Source organism: Epargyreus clarus, unplaced genomic scaffold, assembly GCF_041222505.1.
Source record: "Epargyreus clarus isolate Ecla_fem2 unplaced genomic scaffold, WU_Ecla_fem_2.2 ptg000004l, whole genome shotgun sequence".
In the NCBI taxonomy this organism is placed as follows: domain Eukaryota; kingdom Metazoa; phylum Arthropoda; class Insecta; order Lepidoptera; family Hesperiidae; genus Epargyreus; species Epargyreus clarus.
In genome coordinates, this window is record NW_027332212.1 from 5,987,635 (window position 1) to 6,000,372 (window position 12,738).

Consider the following 12,738-nt stretch of genomic DNA (forward strand, 5'->3'; position numbering starts at 1 on the left):
TTTTTGTTCGATTTATCTTTGGTAGGTCAAAAACAGACAGATCTTTTATGAATGCCTGCGGTTCCGTTTCTGTTTAGGTAATAATTTTCCCTGTATTCACTAAGTTTCCCCGTATGTCGTTTTACAAAGTAAACGAACACCTATATCTGTAAAAGATATTTAATTAAATTTACGGAAATTCTGCAACAAGATATCAAAATCATAAACTTTCGTCCTGTTTGTCCGTCCGTATGTCACGGTCATTTCACTCCAAGACTAATGGCATTACGATGATGGCATGTAGGTATGCTTGATCTGCGAACTGTTATATATTAGAGTAATTAAATTATACAATTTCAAAACAAGTCCTAATTCAAAGATGAAAAAGATTTCGAGTGCAATTAAATTTGTGGGATAGGTCAAAAATTACTGGTTATAAATGATTTTGTGCTTAAGTCGTTTATTAATAAGAAGAACGTTAAAGGTTTTTCGGATCGACTGCATGGTCATTGATCATGGTGCTTCCAGTATATTAAAGAAGACGCACGGGTCTTTAATAAGAATAGATTGCAGGCATTGTGTGAACTGACTAACAATAGGAAACATTTAAGCAAGATAGTATGAATTAAAAAATTTGCTTTGACATTTTGGTTACTGGACATTGGAAAAAATATTTTATTTTGTAGAGGAAATTGAAGCGTCGTGTATTTTCACATTAGTATCCTTGTTTATAAATAAACTGCTTATAGAACCTACACTATTTTTTTCTGCGTGGATGGCCAGGGTGAGCAAAAAATATTTATATATTGAGGACATTCTAAAACAAGAATTAAAAGATAAAGTATGGGAAATTTAAAAGAGAATGTATACGGCAAAATTTTGTCAAGTGCGAGTCGTCGGCTAAGGATGGTTACGTGTTTATTGTTACGCGACCCCTAAGGGAATCGTAAGGCCTCTACAAGGAAGTAGACGACCGCAGTCTCATTAAAAATAAACTAAATAACAATACAAAGTTCAAAAATATATAACTTCGTTAAAAATGTGAATTAAAGGACATTTGTAGGTACCTAATTACGTATTTGACATATTTAAAATATTAAGCAATTTATATTTTGGTAACATAATAAAATACAAGTTAGAAATAACGGAGAGAAATACAAATACATACAAAGGGGGTCGTAAGATAAAGGAGATAGAAAGATTGTATAATATGATGAAATAGATTATGATAAATAACAATATATACAATTATATACTTTCTTAATACCTCGTCAATAACTTAATCATCTGTATTGTTAATTTTATATAATATGTATGTATTTTATATTTATATATTTTGATATATATGTCAAGTATATGTATTTATTTATGTATTTATAATAAATTACAAAATTAATTTCATGTATATAATTAACACCTGCCTCCATTTTCTCCATCCACCAAGGGTTGACTGGCAGAGAATGCCATCAGGCATTAAGTTTGCCCTATTGTGTCTTTTATTTTTATAGAGGTGCAATAAATAAATAAATAATCTCCCCTTATTCAATTGATGAGGCATTTAAAATACATCGGGTACAATTATAACATTTCACTATGGTACTCATAGATTAGTAAAGATACTTCGCCGCCTTGAAATTGAATGAAGCCACAAATGGCTTATTATCGTAAGTTCTTTTTTTTTAATTCTTGACAAATAAAAATATTTTTAGAGAAAATTTACGAATAAATAACTAATACTGCGTAATTTACATGAATTTAAATAATAATAAAATAATTATTTCAAATATTTTAGGGATATTTTAGCACGGAGACGTGGCAAAACTTTTTTACGCAAGTATTTCAATTCTCAAAACTGGGTACATTTTCTAGTTAGGAGTGAGTAATCTTTACTAATCTATGATGGTACTCTAATTTATTCATTATGTGTATGATATCAAATATAAATTACCCATTAGAATTCATGTGTACATAATTGGTAGTGCCAAAATTATTATTACATACGCATAGTTAAATACATCTACAATTCAAATAATATGTAAATAAAATAAATGTCAATTTCGCTCTTATCTACCATAATTATGGGTCTTTTAGTTTTTACGATTATGTATTTTTATAACTGAATATTTCAAAAGAATACATTTAGGTACATAATACATCTAGTAAACAGGATTTTATGCAGTAAATTGTTTAATCGGTAACCTGTCAGTGTCTCAAAATCATTTTTATCTGGTTTTCTCTGGTGACTATCTACTTTCAAAATGAAATCGAGTTTACGAAATTTGGCATCAGTTTCTATATTACTACGTTGAAAGTACTATATTTACGTCTTAAAATATCATCAACCGTTGTATGCACCTAGCGTCGTTGGTATCAAACGATTGTGAATCACGAGTGAACTTAGCCGTGTCACATTGTCCTTGGTCTTGACTGAGAACGACATTGCAAACAACCTATTATTTAAGTGTCTAATGTTAATAAAATACATTTCTCGGGCTTTTCTCTTGTAGACAATACAAATTCTTAATGCACGTGCCAATCAAATTTGTCCACCTATTGTTGCCATCAGATGTTGACTTTCTTTCAATGTGCCGTCTGCCATCGTCTAGAATTACCTTAGTCTCTGCATAACACGGTTCTCCGCATATCTAGCTATACAATAAGATAAATCTAACACACGTATCAAAAACATTAGCAATCGCATTCGTCATTTTTATTGTTTCATTTTATACAACATTGTAACGCGCGCGTTATGTAACCGTGTTGGGTTAATGCAGTTAATTGTTTACCTTAAGTTCAACTAATTGGAAATGATTGAATGACTCCCAAGTATTTTTTTCTATAATATTTACTCGTGCTGTTTTGTAGGGATTTATTAATTAGTTTTAAGTTCTTATTCTGTCTATAAAAAGCATGAATAATGTTTTGGCGTTGAAAAATTGAGAATTGTTTTGTATTTTTTAGTAATTTGTTTATATAATTCTAGAAAGTATAATCATCGCTATGTATAAAATGGTTTTCTATAACCTGTTTGTGACGGAGAAGTAGTTAAAGCAACGACGTGGAGAAGAATTTGGCGAATTTATGACAGACTGTATAATAGTGATTGACAACGTTTATCAATTGACAATACTTGTTTCAGGATGGGACAAGTTGTGCTGTTAGCAGGGTAAATCGTAGATTATACTGTGGTTTCGAAAAATATATCAAGTAAGAATTTTGACTGAGTCGATTGGATTGAAATGTAAACGTACAACTGTTGTACACAAACTGGCGGATATATAAACTATATGAATATATTGGTCTGACGACGCTAAGTATTTAAAAATGATACAACGTGTCGTTTGAAACGCTACTTTGTTTTGACTTAAAGGATATTGTATTGGAAAAGGATATTGTAAGAGAGAGTACTCGTACTTTCACGAGGTGTTCTAACTTGGTCCTCAGGGCGGATATCAGGTAGGATTGTAATCCTATCTGACACCAATGATAACAGAACCCTGGTGGTTTGGTGGTGGGTGAAAACATCATTAGTAGGTGCTTCGATGCAGTTTATAAATCCGCTAGTTTGAAAAATAAAATTGACTGATTAATTTGTGGTTTTATGAACACGAAATTATGAATCAACGAATGATGTGTGATGGTAAAGATTATTGTAAATGCGGTTCTAGAGCAAAATTGTTTATTGTTGATAAGGTGGCATGACTTATTGTTTTTATTTAGCTAATTTGAATTTAGTTAATGATTGTTGATTAGACTTATTCAAATTTTTGATCTGAAAATTAAATATGTTTAGCAAACTGATTCAAAACAAGTTAATAGCTATACTTACAAAACGATATATAAATGCTTTACTAAGAAAGATTCTGGTATTGTTATAGAGCAGTGTATTTCAATGTGTGCGTCTCGACCACCTGGGGATTGCAAAATCTCTATAGAGGGTCGCGAAGTCTTAGTAAAAAGAAAAATTCATATGTAAAGAAAAAATGTTTTTACTAAGGTAATGTTTTACTACGAAATTAATGAGAATTAATTTGTTGGTACTTAATTATGTATTTAATAGTGTACGGGTGTTATTTGAAACAATAAATTTGCAGCATAAAAACTAATGTATTGACGCTTGTGCCATGAAATACTTTAAAAAACACTGTTATGGACTATAATCCGAGATGCTTTTTATAAACCACTTTATAAAATCAAGAAGTTAAAATATAAACGAAATAATTTATATTTTAAATTTACATTACACATACCGACTCTTTATAAACATTATAATAAAACGTACGTTGAACGTTGTTACAGTACAAAATGTTTTTTTTTTTTTGTAATTGTTGTAGTATGCTAATGTACGCGGTAATGATCTTTTAGTTCCTCAATTTAAATTAAAATAATGAACACATTTTTTATTGATAGAAACTTAAAATTTCGTTATAAATTTTTAATAATTTTAAATTATTATTACCTACTTATTATTTAGGACATAATTTGTTTTGTTTGAGAGTAAGGATTTGGTAGCTTGGTACGTAAATTTTATATCAGTATATAATTATCTGGTATATAGTGAATAACACTTCGCGTGCTCATGCAATGCCGGTCCATGCTGAGCACATGGCGAGATTGCCTTTTAGCGCCCTTTGCACAGTACATGACGTTGTTAGTACGTGAGGGTCAAATATTGCAACTGAAATTTAGCTCAATTAATTCCAACCGATTGAGCTAAAACTTTGCATACACAATTGGTTTTGACGATAAGGCACGATTAGCTGAGTAACGCTATTTTAAATCCATTATGGCGAATGCCCCAAGATTGCTAACCAATTTTTTATGCACCCCGATGATATAGGTATTTGATGAAAATATTTTTTGGGAAGAATACAAAAAGAACTTGTTTTTAAAAATTCGTAATTACTAATTTGACATTTCGTCGCTCGTCTCGCTCTAACCCAGTATCGGTGCTGCTCTCATGTCATCTTAAAACGTTAATTCATTTGCATGTGGTCACATCGATAATACTCTCGGTGTTGTTTAGAAGAATAAATTGTCTATTTGATGTTACATACTAGGGTAAATATCATAATACGTGTATCTGTTGTATGTTGTAACTTAAGAGATATTATGACGATATTTGTATCATGAACGTTATCGCTACTGTCATCATTGGGTGTTCAATGTATCTTCAAGTATATTTGTAGTGATTGCATGTAAATTATTTGTAGGGTGTCGTCTTCAAAAATGTGTTATTCATACCATAAACATTGATCAAGCTACATAATTTTGTGGCCTAATTGTGCTGATACGAGTATACCAGGAATAGGAAAAAAGCGTGTTAATAGTCGTGTATACTGATGTTCTCACGTTGAAACATATACTTTTTGGCGTATTTGATAAAATATGTTTATGCATTCAAAGTAATGTTAAATGAAAATACTAGTATAGGTGAAATAATAATTAAAATCATTATTTGTTTCATTGGCCTATGCTAAAATACAATCTGTTTTCTCAACCGCGCCAAAAAAGTATACCATCAATAATGGAACTTAAAGTAATTGTTATGGCTGGTTTATGTATCTATGTATATCTAAGTGTATCAAGACGCGTTCCCGACAGATTACTAAATATGGCCTACACACGAGAGCTCACAAGCGATCAAATTTAAGGTCATAAGACTAAGTTTAGTATCTACTTTAGTGTGAGCCAACGTTTGCTGTTATTTGCAAACTTACTTTTTTGTAGCTAAGGCTATTCTTTTAGCCCGAGCCTCATAGGTCGCCAGCTCAATGTTTGAGCCAATGTGTGGAGCCATTTATCATAGTCATGTAACGAACGCACATCTTCTATTTTTGAAAGATTGCACAAGTACTCTACGAATTGTTATTTTGAATATATTGACCATAAGAGGGCTTTTCTAACGTCCTGATGGAACTTGTACTTGTATCGAAAATACATTTTTGATATTATTGTATCTAGTTGGTTATGTTATCGGTATAAAATGTATAAAATTGAGTGTAATCATTTGTATTACATACTTCACGAAAACATTGGATGTATTGCTTTCTATATTCAATATATATCACCGTTAAAAGTATATTGTTCGAACAAAGACTGCACGTCGTACCTACAAGGTATTGCCCAGGCAGTGATGACTTCGCATTGATTTTGTGGACAGATTAAATCCATCACAGCAGACTTAGATTTAATGGGCAATGTCAAATTTTGCGCATTTGAAGTTGACCATTAACAACGAAATAAGTAACAATTTTACATCGCGCATTGCCGCCGTGAATATTAGGCTTATTAGACTTGCAATCTGCAGGGTGTGTGAAGCGACACTGCTCCGGCATTTAACTTTGAGCGTCTTGTGGACTTTGTTTGTAATATTATCTCAGAGGCGTAGCGTACAGAGGGAATGGTCTGCCTCGGGCGGCAAGGTTTGAGGGGCGGCAAAAACGTTTCGTGTTGTGTATATTGTATTACAATAGAAGAGCTTTACAACCCAATTTGCGGTACGTTTCGAGGGCGGCAAATTTTAGAATTGGATGACCTTTTTCTACCCGCCGACACATCGCGAAGGTACATTTCAGAGAGTAAGCGGTCCTTAGACTGTTTATTTTTCTTGGGTTTTTGTAGAATTTTACCATTTTGAGGGCGGCGAATCCAACTTCCGCCTCGGTAATATGATCCACGCTACGCCACTGTATATTATAACAAAAAATCATATTTTCATATTTGAAGGATGGAGGATGTAGATATTTAAGTAAGGGTTGTGACTTGGGGCAAGCTGTTCTGTTAATAAATGGAAAATTAACATCGCATTCCGTATATCTGTATTTAAATTAAATTGTTCGCAGATTTAAACAATTATTCTCAAATTTGATGTGAATGTTATATGTATTAAAAATATTATATGTATGTAATATATAACTGTGTGATAGTTATGATACAGTCGTCTTATCTATTTGTGACCAAAATTTTACATTGATATTATTTGATGTATGTAATAAAAATAAAGAAATACTTTATTGTTTTATTTTCACTATTACATGTATCCTTTGATTTTAATCTCTATACTTTTGAAGTTAGTCCTTTTGGCCAATATACTTTTTAGTGGCAATTTCGAGCGCCGATGTAACACATAATTTAGTTCTTATATTTACTTAGGTACATATGCCAATTCGTCGTTTGGTAAGTTAACCGATTCATTGCGATGTCAAATTTTCAAACTTCTAGCTGTGGCGTTGAACAAAAATACCGTGACACTGCTGCCGTGCCAAGCGCCATACGATTAAATGACACGGCTCCTGTGTCTTCAGCCATGCGGAAAAGAAACCAGTGTTTTAGTCATTTTTACGTGATTCTAAGCCTAAAAACTCTTAGTTTACATTCGAAATCTAACGTGGACGGCAAGGAGCGTTGTTTCAAGTGTTAAAAAGGGGCAAAATAAGTGTATTTTTTGAAATGGAGGGTAAGTTGCTTTTTTAATACAGGTGTGCTAAACCTTTAGGTCTAAAAAAATTGTTTTGATTTTTCTCGTAACAAATTTCAAGTATTTTAAACTATGCAAATGAAAATTTACCAAGTTTGATTAAGTAGTTATTAGATATTGTCATGTAATGTAATAATAATCAAACTTAAGTAGTCAGTTACAATTATTATTGTCAGTATAAAATAACATTTTGCTAAATTCTGCCATTATATTCTGGTTATCTATTGTCTATTTATTGTTTAAGAATTACGGCGTAAGCGTAAATACATTCCCGAGACAGAAATTGAAACTCAATTCGACTATGATGACGAAATGTTTGAAAAGAATTCGCAAACATATTTAGAGGACTGGGAACACTCAGAACACTGGAAATCTATACAAAAGGATAGTTCTACGTGCATAGATAAAGTGATGGTAGACAAAGCAACGTGCATAGAAAAAGAGATGATGGATAGAGCAACGTGCATAGAAAAAGTGATGGTAGACAAAGCTACGTGCGTAGAAAACAATATGGTAGACAGTGCAAAGTGCATAGAAAAAAATAAGGATGATAAGTGTCAGGACCCAACTGTATTGGATATCCATGGGTGTAAATATTTTGGCCAGTTAGTTTCAAATGAATTACTGCGCTTCAAACCATGCGACAGAAATATAAAGATGCAGAAAATTTTAGATATAATAAGAGAACAATTTTAATATTTAACAAATCTTAGGTACATTTAGGTACATTTTGATTTTAAAATAATTATACATCAAGCATAGAAACATTATTAATAACGTTTAAGAATTGTAGGTAGGAGCGATTTAATACAATTTGTGGAATATTTCAACGTATGACATGTTTGTGTGAACTGTTTGTGGTTTAAAATAGTGCAGAATTTTAACAATTTATAAAAAAATTGCGATCCGTCTAGCTTTGCACGTTTCAATTTTCAAAAAGGTTGATTACCCCTATGACTCTTAAAATCGTATAATATCCAGAAACGAAGGCTACTAGCTTGATTCACGTGAAAAATTAATATAGTTTTGTTCTGGGTAGATCTCCCTAAAACTTAATTTGAAGGAGTTACCATCAATTTCAACATGACACGGTTCTCGTGCCTAACGCCACACGAAAGAAATTATCATGGCACGGTAGCCGTGCCATCCGCAACGAATCGGTTAAAACTAATATCTATCTCCATTTTTATTTTAATTTACGAAAGTATTTTATCAATTTCGCCAAGGAAGTATAACTTTTTACGTGCGAAGGTATAACTTTTTATTATGTTCTTGATGTTGGTTCACAAGCCATTATATTTAATCTAATAATTTCTTAAATACCTAAGTATATAAATTATAGCAGTCTTCGTTAAAAACAATAGTCCACTTATGGAATTATTGTCAATTCTACAAAAAGAAAAACGTCTAGGTACGTAACTGGTAATAAACCTAAGTTGTTTACAATAGTCGTTGTCAATTTAATGATGACTATAATACTTGATCAACTAGTTTTTCTCTTGTTTGTACGTAGGAAGTACCTATGTTGTCTTGCAAGTTACGTAATGTGCGACAATTGTATTGAATCTATTGTATAACGTACATACACTATATTTACTTCTTAATTATATTTATATAATTATGCGCCTACATATATTTCGCAACAGATTGGCATTTTTTGTTTTCTTACGTAGATTCTGTCAAAACAAAAGGTGATGTTAGTTGGTGTAAGATTGGAGCTGGAGATAAATCTAACGAAAAATTGGAGGCCAAATTTTAAAATTGGCGACATGAGAGATATATCTACCGTATACCACACCACATAAAACTGAGGTAGGTACGTGTTTGATGTTACTAGTTTAAAAACCATTCCTAAAACCTACAATTTTATTATTTTATACATTTTTATTAAGTAACTACGTATTGAAGGATACTTTAAACATTAATATGGTCTCCAGACGGTAAGCAGACTGGTATGATATGTCATACATGGATATAGTAGGTTCGCTGAAACGGTAGATCATGGCCCTTTAAATTGTGTTACAAGTGAGTATTTTTATTGAAAATGTATAATAAAGTGGATGGTAACATGAAAATAACTATTCATCTATCTCAAAGACGTTCCCCGCTACACATCCTTTCGCCATTCGCCGTTTTTTAACGCAGATACAAAAAATATTCATCTTACAATCAATACAAAAGTAAAAAATCTTATATTTTTGTGAAGTATTATGTCATAACGTAAGATTTTTGCCAATAAGGACAATCCAAGATTAGAACATGCCGAGTAGAGACAGACACACTAATTAATTCATTTACAACTTCATAAGTATCTCAAATGCGGATAAAATTGTATTATAAATATACGCAAAGTAAACGCTAATCGAGATCAGAATGGGCGAGGTTATTTCGAGAGGACAAATGCCAGTAACGTTATATTTTGAAATTCAATGTCATATTGAAAACTGGTTGGAGAGATGATTAACCAGAAGTTTGCTTCATGCGATCCGGTTTGGCCGACTTTGGCTATACTGATCGTGCGAGAACGAGAATCCATAGAGAATTTTTAGGCGAATGTCATTAAGGGCCGATGTTTTAAATATACTTTGTATTTGTTTGGATCAAAATCTATACAAACACGCGTAGGAGATAGTATAGGAATTGCGGACACTTAATTTCAAACGTTTATAATAATAAATTATATTACTAAGTAGGAATTGTTTTCGGTATTAATTAACTTAAACTTTGTAATTACCTTATTATATTAACATAATATTTTAACCGTAAAATTTATAAAGAAAGCATAAAAAATCTTGCCTGTAATTACTCTCATGTAATTACTCAGAAGGTGGTAGAACCCTCTGTGGTTCGACTCCGGCGGCACCACCGCCACACCTATTTCTACCTAATAACAGCAGTGTTAGGCGCTGCTGTGTTTTGGTTTGAAGGGTGTGGTAAGGGAGACAGACATTTGCGAGGTGTTCCAGCTTAATCCTCAGGGGTAGAGCGCATCTGTGGCCGACCTCAGGTAGGAATATCTAATCCTATCTGGGGTTGATTACAGATGTCCATGGGCGGCAGTAGCCACTTACCATCAGGTGGACTGCATGCTCGTCTGCTACTCTTATATTATAAAAAAAAAAAAAACTCTGAACTCGTGGGGTAAATCCGAACAACAATGATAGGTCACAATTACCCCAAGTATCAGTATTTATTACTAAGTTCTAATGTTGCGTTCCTTATGCGTTTAAACTAAAAGTATCGCTTTGGTAATATAAATATCACTGAAAATATCACTAAAATAGTCAAATATTGTTAGAAAATACATAAAAAGCTTTTTTGGTGCTTAATTCGAAAAGCGGCTTTCCATGACGACTGTCGATGCTTGGGATATGATGGGTGCGACCGAAACATTGCAATGGTGGGAGGTTTAACCCATCAAAAACAAACGTGAATTTAACCCGCCTTCGTATTTATCTCACTTTCCCCTAATGCAAAAAATGTAACAGGTTACAATATATTGATTTTAAATTGACAAATGATTGCATACGAAGTATAGTCCGCGCCAAACTGCTAGTCCGCTGTAAGTTGTTGCGAGGATATAGTCTTACAATTTACTATGGCGACGCGATTCATTTCTATATTCAGAGCGGACTAGCAGTTTTACGCGGACTTAATTAACATTACGGCATAATTTGTTGCGAATATTCATTTAAGCTTTTTAGTGAGCGCATTATGTAAGTAGGTACCTAAGATATAGGTCAAATTTAAAATACATAAAAAACTATGTTCGTTATTGATGTTTCAATTAACGTTACTGAATTTAAATAAATACATTTTTAGCGACAAATAAACTGAAATGTAAAATATTATGTACCAAATGTATGTAAATGTAATGTAATATATGTATGTATCCAAATATCCAAAATTAAAATTCCAAGTATCCAAAAACAGCCGTTTACAAGCCAAGTAATACCTACTCTTAACTATAAATATGTGGCTTGCTTTTATCACTCAATTTATTAACAGTGTTAAAACTACCCTCGGGCTAATTTCAGGAATCAGGAATTTTATTTATGATTTTAGACTGATATTATAACGGAACTAGATGAGTAACATTTTTTTTATATTATAGTAGTAGCAGACGAGCATGCAGTCCACCTGATGGTAAGTGGCTACTGCCGCCCATGGACATCTGTAATCAACCCCAGATAGGATTAGATATTTCTACCTGACGTCAGCCACAGATGCGCTACTACCCCTGAGGACTAAGCTGGAACGCCTCGGAAAAGTCAACCTTAGTCTTACCACACTTTTCAAACCGGAACACAGCAGCGCCTAACACTACTGTTGTTAGGTAGAAATAGGTGTGGCGGTGGTGCCGCCGGAGTCGAACCACAAAGGGTTCTACCACCTTCAATACAGCGGAGTTGAAATTATGCAACTGGGACAAGGTAATTATCGACAATACAAAAATTAAACATCTTACCGTGAATACCTGTTACATCATCCCACTGCTGGGCACGGGTCTCCTCTCAGAATGAGAAGGATTAGGCCATAGTCTACTGCGCTGGCCGGATGCGTAGAGTTCACATTCCTTTGAGATTTTTTAATATATAAATATGTCAGATATGCTGGTTTCCTCATGATGTTTTCCTTTACCGTTTAAGCTAGTAACAATGAATTTCTAATACGCACACAACTTTTAAATCAGAGGTGCGTTACTGGGATTTGAACCTCGGACCCCTCGATCGAGAGGCCAAGTTTCTTAACCACTAGACTATGACTGCTATGTTACATACCTAATACTTATTACTAAATTACTTACATAATAAAATGAATATCTATCTATGGATACATGAAATGTTTAATTTTTTTGAGTAAGAAACTTACAACTCAAGGACACGGATAAAATATACAAAAAAGTACATTGCGCAGCTGTCACACGCCATTGTTCTTTGACCAACTTTTATAGTCATTCATTACTCATTACCTACTCACTTCGTAATACGTGCGCGCTAATCTTTTTCTGCTAGCATTAGTTTTACTGGTATTACAGCGACAAACGCAATGGAATGGCGCACGTTGGGTCACGGCCGCGTCCCTGACCACGGTCAACGGCTGCGTTTGAAGGTGCCCCCTACGAAATGAACGACGCCGGTCGCCGCCTTCATTCTTAGGGTTACCAATTGGCGAAAAGCCAGAAGACTGTCCGCGTTACATTATGTATGTAATTAAGCATCCACTCGTATGTATTTTGTAATAAATCACACGATCAACATTTTATTTTTAAATAAATT